The following is a 13,238-nucleotide window of genomic DNA, read 5'->3' on the forward strand; positions in this document are numbered from 1 at the left end:
GGGGAATCCTAGTTCTGGGTGTGCTTTTATTAAAAAATGAACTGTCAACATATTGTTCACGTACTATAAAAATATCCCTCTTTTATACAACTCTGTCTTTGATTTGTTCACAAAGTTGTACAACCATCACCACTAATTTTCATTTGTGCTTTTGCAAGCGTTTCTTATCCATCCATTCACTCGAAGCAGGAGAGCTTGGCTGTATTATTAGTTCACGTCCTCATTGTACCTAGAAGCAAGAACATGGGATTTGAAAGTACTATTCCCTGAACCATTCACTTCCTCATATTCCTGTCACAACAGGCCAAATTAGTGTGGTGTTTCTGTAACCTGATTTATGTGGGCTGTTTTGTGTTGTTTCACATTCTCTGTGCATAAATATTGGATCAAATGCCAAATACAGGCTCACTTATCAGATGCCCAGTATGGACCTTCTAGAGGTCGATGAGAAACATGGATTGGGTGAAATTTGAAAATCATGAACCTTTGTTGTTGTTGTTATGTGTTGTTTTTTGGAGAGAGAGAGAGCGTGAGCAGGGGAGAGGGGCAGAGGGAGAGAGAGAGCGAGAGAGAATCCCAAGCAGGTTCAGCATGGAGCCCCAACACAGAGCTCAATCCCACATTGCAGGGATCATGACCTGAGCCAAAATCAAGTCAGAAGCTCAACCAACTGAGCCACCCAGGTGCCCCCCAAATCATGAACCTTTTGTGCTCGCTTCGGCAGCACGTATACCAAATCATGAACCTTTGAAGAAAGGCCTTTTAACAGTGGCCATCAAATCTAGTGGGTGTGGGGTGGTTCTACTTGCTCTTGTGTTTCCAGGACAGATGGCCCATTTTAGGGGAGAAATGATTTTCTTTTTGACCCTAAGATCCAGGTCAGGGTCCAAGACAGTGGGCACTCCTTGAATGGTGGAAAGAAATCACCCCTTCTACAGCCCAGAGTCTGAGGGGCACCTTGCAAAAGGCCGAGGAAGCTGGTAGGCTTCAGAAGATGTCACACCCAGAGAATTCACTCCCCACCCCTCCCTTCAGCTGTGCAGTTAATAGAAGGTTCTGTGAGGCAGTAAGGAAATGCCAAAGTTTAATCCTTCCAATAGGCTTCGAGGGATGGTTGATGTTAGGGAAAAGGTCTAAAGTGACCAGACTTCTGGAGTACCAAGATAGTATTAAGGCAGTCTTTCCCCATGTCCACTTATCTCAGGAAATGCAAAATTCGAGGAATAGAGTCCCAAGGAATTAAACCTTTGTGTAAAGTAACTTCTTTTTCAAATTAGAGGCAACAGCCCTCCCTTGACTATACTTGTCTTTTAATCACATTTCCCTAGCAGTGTGTGCAAGCTCATCTCTGAAATGACCGGAAAGTTGTCAACAAAGAAGTGAGAGCTAAGAAGGAGCTAGGTCATGCATGCACAGTAGACATATGGAGAGCTTGTTGGATTGAATGTGGTCCCCACAGTGGGATGCAAAGGTTGTTTTAGAACAAATGGAATTTTACTGGTACCACTGGAAGGAAAGGATACATTTCATTTGCTCAGTGGACCTGACCTTTGGAAGGGTTCACAGGGGTCACTCCTGTGCAGTGACAACCCTGATGGCTGGTAAGAGGTATTCATTGTTCATTGATGGTATGAAATTATCCAGAACAAGGAAATGAGGCCAAAAGATAACTGCATGCCCTTTCAAAGACCTGCTAGAGCATGGTCTTAACACAGCAGCCCAAGGGCTGCTGAGTTTCAGGGAATATAGCTTTCTATTGCTGACCATGTGATCTGGACTAGGACACAGTCTCTGGAGTTATTCACTTGTAGACAGAGAGTTGCAGTTGACTTTTGTCTTATTGAAAAGCTAACTCCAGGGGCGCCTGGGTGGCTCAGTTGGTTGAGCATCCAACTCTTGATTTCAGCTCAGGTCATGATGATCTTACAGTGTGTGGGACTGAGCCCTTGTGTTGGGCTCTGCGTTGGCAGCAAGGAGCCTGCTTGTGATCCTCTCTCTCCCTCTGCCCCTCCCCCGCTCATCACGTGTGTGCGCGCTCTCTCTCTCTGAAAATAAATAAACATTAAAAAAGAAAAAGAGGGGCGCCTGGGTGGCTCAGTCAGTTAAGCGTCCGACTTCAGCTCAGGTCATGATCTCGTAGTTCGTGAGTTCGAGCCCCGCGTCAGGCTCTGTGTTGATAGCTTGGAGCCTGGAGCCTACTTTGGATTCTGGGTCTCCCTCTCTTTCTGCCCCTCCCCCACCCATGCTCTGTCTCTCTCAAAAATAAACATTAAAATTTTTTTTAAAAAAAGAAATGCTAACTCCAAACATTATGCCTGTTTGTTCCTGTAGGGCACTAAACAATTTTGTATGTAACTTCGTGATCTCATCCCAGCATTTGTTTCCCCACTAAACACACATTGTGTGATGCTGTGTACGTACCCACATCCATGTGCCAAACAAGCAGTCCCCATATTCTCCCTTGACCCGGTTTTGTCATCCTGCTCCCTAATGGAGTTGAACACGCTTTTGACACACGCTCACGTATATTTGCAGCAGAATTATGGTTGTAACTTTCAAAGTTATACTTTGACGATGAGAAAGCCTTAAGTCCTCAGCAGGCTTGGGAAATTTTAAGTAGCTGCTATAATAGCTTTAAAGGTTCATATTAGGGGTTCCTGGCTGGCTCAGTCGGTAGAGCATGTGACTCTTTATTTTTTTTATTTTTTTTTTTTTTTTTTGAGAGAGAGAGAAACAGAGTGTGAGTGGGAGAGGGACAGAGAAAGAGGGAGACACAGAATTTGAAGCAGGCTCCAGACTCCTAGTTATCAGCACAGAGCCTGATGCAGGGCTCGAACTCACGAACTGTGAGATCATGACCTGAGCCAAAGTCAGTTGCTTAAGTGACTGAGCCACCCAGGCGCCCCTAGCATGCGACTCTTAATCTGAGGGTTGTGAGTTTGAGCCCCACGTTAGGTGTAGAGATCATTTAAAAATAAAATCTTTTTTACAAAGTTCATATTAAATGCTGTTGTAGTGGCTGTTGTGGTGCACCACCTAGATGGACCTCCTCTTTAAGACTGAGGTATTTGTCCTTCCACATGCTGGAGGTACAGTTGCTGAGGCTTGTTGGTGGAGTTCCTAAGAATTGCCTTTGACTGAAGGAAACTACCTTACTAAGGTTAAACCCCCTCATTTGAGCAGCCTGTATCTAATGGATAATTTGGGTGTACAAAAATCCTTGCCTCAAAGTGAGACAATTCAGAAGGGATGTCTCACTTCAGAGGTCCTTGTACGTTCACTTGAGTCCTTTGTTGAGGCTGCATTGCAGCCCAAGATTTCCCTCCTGCTTCCTCCACTCCCCTGTTCACTCCCCATGCACCTCCTGCATGCTAACTGGTCTCAACGTCTATTCCTGGAGAACCAGACCTGAGCTAGCTGGGCATTGTACTAAGGGCTTTCCACGCATTCTCTCTCCAAACCTTAGGAATGACTTTCTGAGATAAGCACTGTTGTTGCCATGCTCACTTTACCACGAGAAAGCCTGAAGTCCTCAGCAGGTTTGGGAAATTTTAAGCAGCTTCTGTAATAGCTTTAAAGGTTCATATTAGGGGTTCCTTTACCATGAGGACCAAGACAGGTGAAGTTGCTCATGCAAGACCCCTTACAAGCAGGAAGCACACAGCTAGGCTTCAAATCCAAAGTTTGCTTTCCAGCCTGTGCTTGTCCAGGCCCACTACACCTCAAAGTTTCGCTATGGGAAATCACACAGATTCAACCCTTTGAGGCTCTTGCCAATCTACACATCTTGTAGCTGTATTTGCAAGTTTCCCAGTTATTATTTGTAGTTGTAATGGGTAATGAGGTCAGATCTGCTGTAATGTATTTTTGTATTATAGTTTGGGATGAGACATTTATTTGCATGATTCTTTGATTAATGTCGGCGTCTCTCACTGTAAGCTTCTTCATAGCAGGGCTGCCTAACTGCATAATATTCCTACCACCCACTACAGGTATTCAGTAAGTATTTGTCAGTGAATAAACACAGTTGTTACTAAGGAAATCTATGAATTAAAATCCATGTCCTCTGATCTGCATATCTTTCTGCCAGACCCACATTCTATCATGAGATAGATAGCAGATTCTCAAAGACCCTAGTTTTTGTGTTTGCTTTTGGATTCCTCAGCACCTACAACACCCAACTGTCCCAGAATAGCCCCACCATAAATCTTTGTTAAATGAATGTTTTTTTAAATAGAGAATAAGCGTACCAGATGGTTCCAAGGCACGTAGCAGAAATTGGCGTCAATATTAGGGTATTTATTAACCATATATAATATATGACAAGCTCCAAAGGCAGCTCAATGACATCAGGATTCTGGAGCTGCACTTCTTTGAGTGTCTTGGCTTTAAGAAGGTTGCTGTGGCACCAGCATCCCGTCCTCATGCCACTGTGGTCAGAGGCGTGAAGATGTTCGTGGCAGACTGCTGCTCCTTGTTCTGCTCCCTCCTTCTACCAGGAAGAAAACCCTTTCCCAGAAGCTCCCAGCAGATCTCTACTTCTCCTTGGCCAGTACGAGGTCTTATGCTGACCCCTAAGCTAATCACTGGCCTAAGGGAAGGATGATCATGCATATTACTTAAGGTAAATGCTAGGTACTGCTTTTTTTTTTTTAATGTTTATTTATTTTGAGAGAGAGACAGAGACAGAGCATGAGCAGGGGAGGGGCAGAGAGAGAGGGAGACACAGAATCCGAAGCAGGCTCAGGCTCTGAGCTGTCAGCACAGAGCCCGACGCAGGGTTCGAACCCACGAACCGTGACATCATGACCTGAGCTAAAGTTGGACGCTTAACCGATGGAGCCACCCAGGCGCCCCAGTAATGCTAGCTTCTATAACAACTACCCCTCAAAGATGCAGAATGTCTCAGATACAACAGAACTTTTTTCTCCCTCATGTGAAGTCCAAAACAGATGTGGCTTATTATAACTCTCCTCTAAGTGGAACTCTAAGTGGTAATTCAGGGAACAGGCTCCGTCCATCTTATAGCTCCTTCATTTTCCAACTTTATCATATCTTTCTGCATCAAGCCCACAGAATAGGGAAAGAGTATTTAGAAGATACATTGCTTGGCAACCAACTTGGCCTCTAAGGGACACACGCCATTTCCACTCATATTTGGTTGGCAAGAACTAGTCACATGGCCCCACATAGATAGATGCAAGGGATATGTAGTCCCAGGCTGGTTTGCTTCTTCTTTTGTTTTTAATGTTTATTTATTTTTGAGAGAGAGAGAGAGAGAGAGAGAGAGAGAGAGCGCTCACACGCACACACGAGTGGGGGAGGGGCAGGAGAGGCGTATAGAGGATCTGAAGCAGCCTCTGTACTGACAGCAGCGAGCCCGAGGCAGGCAGGGCTCACGCTCGCAAATTGTGAGATCATGCACGACCTGAGCCCAAGTGAGTCGCTCACCCAACATAACACCCCAGGCGCCCTCTAGCTGGTTTGCTTCTTACCAGAGATATTGCTAACCCTGTGCTTTCCAAAAGTTCTGGTTATACCACTTCACTTTTACAAAAGACCTACATTCATACCTGTTTTCGCTAACTGAAAGAAATCAGAAAATAATTTTCACTTTTGTGAAAAAAGCTGTTCCCACCCTAACGTAGGTCTTTCATGAAAGTGAAGTGGCACGATGCAAACTTTCCGAAAAAATGGAGGATACTCTTGGCTGTACGCTATTTTGGCTTAGGAAAGTTTTTATAGGAAGTTCGGAATGAAGGGGAAACCCGTACCATGCAAGGGGGAGCACAGGTAATTTGGTATATAGTTTGCTGTTTCTGCCATGCCATAATTAACTTAGCCAGAGTTGTCTAATGGGAATATGATGTAACATATGTCATTTTCAGTGTCAACTAGGGGGCCTGGGAAGAGAGGGGCAGTAAGTATTTTTATTGCATCGTAAAATCTACCACAGGGCCCATTATATTCTCTTTTTCTACTAATCTAAGAAAGAGTAAGAATTGGTGTGAAAAAGCAGAAGAAACTGTGAGGGTACCTAATAAATGTGGAGTTAAACAAGTCAGATTTATCAAGCAAATGAAATTTTTGAGAGCTTAAGAACAGAATTGGCATCTGGGTTGTACCAGGACACAAAAACAGACTGCTTATTGTGGGAAGATATATATTAATCAAATCTACCAAGGATCTGGGGGAAGAGCTTCAGGGGAGGGGCAGTAAAGATTTCAATAAGGAAGAGTAATGAAACTTAAAAAGATTTTGTAGTAAAATTAAGTTTTAAATCTAACCTCACTGTTCCTTTTTGCCTTGCATCAATGTAGGTAGTCCATATCAAAATTTTTTTCAAAATAATTTCTGAGTTGTGACATATTTTAACACCACAAATATTATATGACTTTCAGAATTAGGGCCAAGCCACTTCACATATTAATTACAAAAGAGTTCATGAGAAATAATTTATGGGCCCAGCGAGCTGGTAGTAACTACCGAATCTTGTTCAGGAATTTGTCGTCAATCTCAGTAGGAAAATAGACATAAAGACAGTGACTAGAATGAGTAAAAAGGGGTCTGTAGCACAAGACTGTCGGAAAACATTTTCCTCCAAACAGTATAAATCATTTCTGTCTGCACTCAGTTGTTGCCAAAGCCCTTAAAAAAGTAAAGGTAAAGAAAGGACAGCGTCCACCAAAAAAAAAAAAAAAAAAAAAAAAATTGCCCATCTCATGGCACAGAAGAAAAGGAGGAGGAAACAGGGCTGGGTAAGTGTAATACATCGAATTTCATTTACAATATTAAGCAACCCAAGTCAGATACTTAAGGAAAGAGAAAACTCACCTGGTTCTGGAAGTCCTGGGTTGTAAGGGCTAATGCAGATGCTGAAGACATGACCAACACAATACAGACCATCTATACAAAAACTATGAGAAAAATCTGTGCAAACAGTGTTGTCAAGGGATGAGAAAGCTATTTGTCCTACTTATTCCTAATTATCTAATTCTCACATCAGCATTTAAAAAAGAAAGCTGTACAGAAGGGCAGCTAGAGATACATGTCAGGGCAGATGGAAGTTTTCCCCAGAAGCGATGCTCCTCCAAAACATGACATGACAGTGAGCACTTGCTCTGAGTCTGTATTAGTACCTGATTCATTCTTTTTTAGTTTGACTTTTTTTTTTTTAAACGTTTATTTATTTTTGAGACAGAGAGAGACAGAGCATAAACGGGGGAGGGTCAGAGAGAGGGAGACACAGAATCTGAAACAGGCTCCAGGCTCTGAGCTGTCAGCACAGAGCCCGACGCGGGGCTTGAACTCACGGACCGCAAGATCATGACCCGAGCCCAAGTCGGCCGCTTAACCGACTGAGCCACCTAGGCGCCCCATGACTTTTTTTTTTTCTTGTTTAAGAATTAGTAGTTTAAAAACTCCCACGGGGGCGCCTGGGTGGCTCAGTCGGTTGAGCATCCGACTTCGGCTCGGGTTAGGATCTCACGGCTCGTGAGTTCGAGCCCCGCGTCAGGCTCTGTGCTGGCAGCTCAGAGCCTGGAGCCTGCTTCTGCTTCTGTGTCTCCCTCTCTCTCTGCCCCTAACCCACTTGCATTCTGTCTCTCTCTGTCAAAAATAAACATTAAAAAAAATAAAAATAAATAAATAAATAAAAATAAAAACTCCCACGAGAGAGAGCCAAAGCATAAGAGACTCTTAAAAACTGAGAACAAACTGAGGGTTGATGGGGGGGGGGGAGGGAGGGGAGGGTGGGTGATGGGTATTGAGGAGGGCACCTTTTGGGATGAGCACTGGGTGTTGTATGGAAACCAATTTGACAATAAACTTCATATATTGAAAAAAAAACTCCCATGAATTTCAACAAGCCTCTTTGTCCATCTTATGGTTTATAGGGAATACAAGCCTTAAAGAAGTAGTTCTCAAACCTGAGAGTACTTCAGAATCCCCTGGAGGGGCTTGTTGACACTGTGCTGAGCCATACCCTCAGTTTCTGATTAAGCTTTGAAACAGAAGCTTTAAGATGTTGTGCATGCTCCCACTCTTGCTCCTTTTCTTCTGATATGACACCAGGAATGTCTCAGAAAGGGTCTATTCCTTCAGCCTGGATTCCAGACAGAAGAACAAAAGCTGACCCTGGGATGGGCTTAAAATGTAAGTGAGAAATAAACATTTGTTGTTATAAACCACTGAGATTTTGGGATTGTTTTTGTAGCATAATTTATTCTTACTAATACAGAATCCTTGTATTGAATAAGCATACTCAGCCTTCAGTAGCAGATTTGGCTTTGCAAAGAAAAATAAAATAAACGGAAAGGCAGATAATAACCCATTTCTGTAAGGCTTGTTTTGTATATGTGTGCATGTGTGTTATTCATATTCATATATACGCCAAGAGCTTTGTGACCTAGTGCAAGCTACTTAACCTCTCTGCCCACACATGTGAACAGCAAATAGGGCGGGGGCCATCTGCTTGTGTTGTCTGTTAACCAATAAGTCTGAACCAAGATCACTTTGTTCAAAGATGATTCAAAGAAAAAAAAAAATACACACACACACACACACACACACACACACACACAAACTAAGCATGGAAAGGAAAGAAGAGCGTGTTTATGAAAATGATTGACTACAGAATCCAAAAGAGAAGTTTTATCACCAGTTTATCATCCTTTTGCAAGAAGGTAAGACGAGATGCAAAGTCAATCAGATGATTTGAGAGAGAGAGAGAGAGATAGTGAGGGAGAAAGGAATGAAGTAAGGAAACTAAAATCTCAATGATAGAATTTAAATAAAAACAGAAGCAGAAATAATAATGCCTTGGGAAACCTTATCAGTAATACTGAAAGCCAATTTGAGTTCTACAGGTGCCAAAAAAAGGATAAAGAGATGAAAATAATAAAACAGAGAACCACCACAGATAATTGCTCTTCCTAAAAGAGACCAGAACATATGGAGCAGAAACAATTCCCGAAGGTAGAATAGAAGAAAACTTTCCTGAACTAAAGCCATTTATATGCAGATAAAAAGGTCTCACACCTCTTAACCAGACAGAAGGGACAATCCGTGCAATGGAGTGGAACCAAAAGCAGTATTCATCTTAAACTGCAAACACTTCAGTACGGCCAGAATATTGAGTACAAAGAGGAGGGAGGCTAGACAAGTTAAGTATGAACCAGATGATGAAAGGCCCTGTATATCTGAGGACTTTTCTCTGCAATGCAGGAAGCAAAATCATGTATGAAGACAGGAAAATGATCATGGTAAAGAGAATGGTAAGAACAAAGCAATTATTGGAAATGAGAGAGGTCACATAAAAGAGGCACCTAGGTTTTGGCAAGTATCCATAAATTTGTAGTGACATCATTCTGTTACAGTTGTGTGGTTTTTTCTTCCCAAGCAGTACTTGAAAACACAGATGTAGGAATAGCAAATGCACATAACTAGAGTGTGTTAAGGTGGTGGTTTGGTGTTATGACGTGTCAAAAGGCAATTCAAGGGGCTCTGCTTATAAGAGTGGTTGAAGTGAAAGGCCATGGACTTTTAAGTCAGGTAGAAGGTTCACAGGATATGTGAAGTCTGTGGTCTTTGAAGAACAAGTACACCGGAGTAAAGGATAGATAGGACTGCAAGGATGAGGATTGTGAGTTCAAATAAATAGGATTTGAAAACTTAAGGTTTCAGAGATGGAGCAGCATAAAGCGATGAATGTCTAGATTTTCTAGAATATGTGCCTAAGAATGGGTGGATAAGTACAGTAGAGGTAAAGTCATCTAGGTTGAGGACGTTAGGAAACATGGCTCAATCATGGGCATTGGACTCATTGGGATGATGGCTGTAATTCAATTCAGATGGAGATGAAAATTCTAATGCAGTCAGCTGACAGTGACAAGGGAGGGTAAAAGGTGATACTACCAGATGAGGTGGACCCTGAAAGAGAAATCTTGTCAGGGGTAAAAAATATATCAAGGTGTCAAGTGAGAAATGCTCTGAGAGAGAGGACATACTACCTTAGGGGCTGGTGGATGGAGTGTGGGAGGAAAGAAATAAAAAAAGCAGACAAATATGAGTCAGTATTTTCAATTGGATAATGGGGAGGTGTTGGTACCATTAACCTATTTGGGAGTCCCAGAGGGGAGGTTTTGTTTTCTGGATAGAAACTTAATTTGAGGCCACGGGGAATGGATAGAGGCTTAGAAGGCAGGGAAAGGCTACAGAAGTGCAGGTTCAGATGGGCTGGTTCTGGAAGAACCTCGAGGGCCAAGCCAGGAGCTAGAGGGCCGAGTCTCATCTGCTCCACCACCTTTGCCTCCCGTGTACAAGGCTGGAAGGCCCACGGGACCAGGCTCCTGCCCCTGGCTGAGGGATAGGCTCCAACCCCCAGGGTCCCAGGACCTGGAACGCCTGCTTCTTTCCTGGTGGACAGGAAGCAGACTGCACATGCGCCCTCGACAGAGCGGCAGGGATGGGAACGACCGGCAGAGGGCGCAGGAGCTCTGGCCGGTGCACCTCGGGCGGGGCACCCTCGTTGGCAGGGAGTTGAGAGCAGGGGTCGGTGGGAGAGCAGGCCAGCGCGAGGCCGCGAACAGTGGGCGGGGCCAGGGTGGGGGCGGGGCGAGGCGGTTCCGGAAGGAAGTGGTTCCGGGTCCCGTGGCCCGACGGTGGTAGCTGTGGTGTCGCTGCCGTGGGAGGTGGCGACCGTGTGAGGGGCGAAGCCCGAGGGGCTGGCGGCGGGGGCGGCAGCGGCGGCGGCGACGGGGTTGGTGGCGGCGGCAGGGACTTCCTGGCCGGGTGAGCGGCCCTTGGGGGGCGGGCGGGGCGAGGAGGCCCCGGCCCGCAGGGAGGGCGTGTCCGTCGCTAGGGAGGGGCGGTCTTGGGGCGGCGGGTGGGGCGGTGGGTAGGATGCCCGGGCAGGTCTCCGACTCCCGGGGGGACAACCCTCCCCACCCACCCACCCCACCCCCCCCCCGCCTTGGGCCCAATGGACTGGTGCCTTCTCAGGTGTGGAGACCCTGGCACCTGCTGCCGTGGTCCTGATCCTCTCCTGTCGTCCGGCAGGCTGCGGCCCTGGCGGTTCGGAGCAACTGTCATGGGGACCGGGGGTTGGTGTCCAGGGACCGTGCCCTTGTCCCTGAGGCGGACCGGGGCGCGTAGCCTGCGGGACCCGAGCCGAGGAGACCCTGCTTTGTCCTCCGGAGGCTCTCCAGCCGCGCAGCGGCATCTTCTTCTGGTAACGTCCAGAATGAGTCGTGAAGGATGCTCTTTGTCCTGCATTGCAAAGTAAAACTTGTGTTTTTTAGAAACGTTATCTTGAAAATTGGCGCATCTCCTGTGCTTTTCTAAGGTGTATTAGGAAACTGGGCCAGTCACTGTCAGGATTTTCGTATCGGCAAGTCAGGAGGAAAAGAAATGGGAGAGAAACTTATTCTCCCAAATATTTTCCTGCCGAGTCGCTTCTCTAGCTGCCCTCTAGATGATTGCTTCTTTTTTTTCTGAAACAAAGTAAAAACTACAGGTAGAAATCACTAAGGTCTGTCTGACGTCTGACCCAGCAACATTTTTAACATTTTTTCTGAATGAGAACTGGTATGAATGAAAGACTGGAATTGAAAAGGAAACGTTTTGGTGGGGATTCACAATGAGTGCGTTATTTTTCAATGGTATTTTAATGCTTATGTTAATAATGCTTTATTTTTAAATAGTATTCTTAAAAATAGCTACAAAAAAAATGTTTTTTTGAAAGTCCCTGTTGTCGTTTCAGAGCCCCTCCTTTAAAAGCCTTACTAGAAACACTTATGTATAGAAACGTTTAGTGACATTTGTTTATTTACAAAATTTCTAAAAGATGCAAAAGCATGATGAAGAAGATAACAGTTTCATCATTCCAAGTAACCATTATGAGTATGGTTACACTGGGTATACATCTCCATTATCTTTCTATGCAGAGATGAGTGTATGGATTTTTCTAAAGTGGATTCTCTATTGTAACCTTTTTTCCCCCCTGACTTCATAGCATGCCATTACATGGCTGTCATAATTTATTTAGTTGGTTGTTCCATTTTACACTACTTAAAAACATTGTTGAAGAAATGTAAAATCTGCACAACCATGATTACTTCTTAGTGTACATTCCTAGATGATAGAATTGTTGGGTTTGTCTTTTTAAAAATGTAAATTACTCGATTTCCCTCTGGAAAGGATGTGCGATTTTCCCTCCCACTAACAATCTGTGAGTATCTTTTTCTACACCCTAGCAAAAGACAACATTTAAAGGATTTCTACTGGCTCACTTTGGGGCCATTTTTGTTCTTCTCTCCAACCGAGTACAAGTATCATTCTCTAGCTATCCTTTTTTTTTTCTTATTTGTTTTAGCAATTCAGTTTCTCATCTTTTATTCCACTTTTAACCGTCTAGTAAAGAATGGTTATGCAGGTGAGGCAAAGGCATCATAGAGTGAACAAGAGAGTTGTACTCAGGACTTCCTTAAATATGAGTGTCTCTGATTACCTTGCACAAACCACTTACCTTTTCTAAGGGACTGTTTCCTCAACTCTAAAAGTAGATATTATAGCGCATTTGCCTTGCGTTTCTTACAGGGTGGTTTTAAGGGTCAAATGAGACATTTATGGAAAGTACGTTTAAACATACTCTGTCTTGTGGCCAATTATTGCTATCTTGTAAAAATTTCAGAGCACAAGAGCTTCTTGATTTTTTAAAGTAAATTTCTGAATTCAGAAAAGCCATTCTGTGATACCATTTGCCCCACTCTCTTTCACTTCTTAAATTCGAAGTTTTAGATTTCTGTCCTAGATTATATTCAGAATGCTATCAGAGTTATGAAATTAGGTGAATGAATGAATCTACACAAATGTTGAAGGAGCAAATATTTAAAGGCACTATATATAAAATTGAGGGGGAAAATATAAAGCTAAATAAAACACAATCCTTGGGATCATGATAAATAAAACATAGTCTTTGTGCCCTACAGGCTACAGAAAGAATGTCCAGGCAGCTAGAAGGTGGAAAAGCTGCTTTCCAAATTTAGACGGCAATTTTAGATGTGATGCAGGATGTCAACTATTCTCAAGCATGCTAAAGTCCAATTCTGCTGACCGAGCATCTGCACAAATGACCAGGCACTCTTGTCAGGGTCATCTTTCTGAAGGTAGGAATTGCAAGTTGAAGAGGTGTTAGTATTGGAGTCTGAGAATCTGGATTCTGGTTTCAGGTCCTTTAC

At 43.9% G+C, this 13,238-nt stretch overlaps 1 protein-coding gene across 9 annotated transcripts in view; it reads left to right on the forward strand.

The window, feature by feature from the left end:
* Positions 1-10,634: 10,634 nt before the first annotated feature.
* The window catches only part of BCLAF3 (BCLAF1 and THRAP3 family member 3), a 56,389-nt gene continuing 53,785 nt past the window's right edge, over positions 10,635-13,238 (forward strand). For 3 of the 9 annotated variants that reach the window (XM_081792339.1, XM_081792337.1, XM_081792346.1), the window contains exon 1: positions 10,945-13,166. The gene's annotated coding sequence lies outside the window, so the exon portion shown is untranslated. Of the gene's footprint in view, positions 10,792-10,942; positions 13,167-13,238 lie in introns of those variants that run through there. The other 6 variants (XM_081792338.1, XM_081792340.1, XM_081792341.1 and 3 more) reach the window with 6 other exon arrangements.

The sequence above is a fragment of the Panthera onca genome, chromosome X (genome assembly GCF_046562875.1).
Source record: "Panthera onca isolate mPanOnc1 chromosome X, mPanOnc1 haplotype 2, whole genome shotgun sequence".
NCBI classification, from domain to species: Eukaryota; Metazoa; Chordata; class Mammalia; order Carnivora; family Felidae; genus Panthera; species Panthera onca.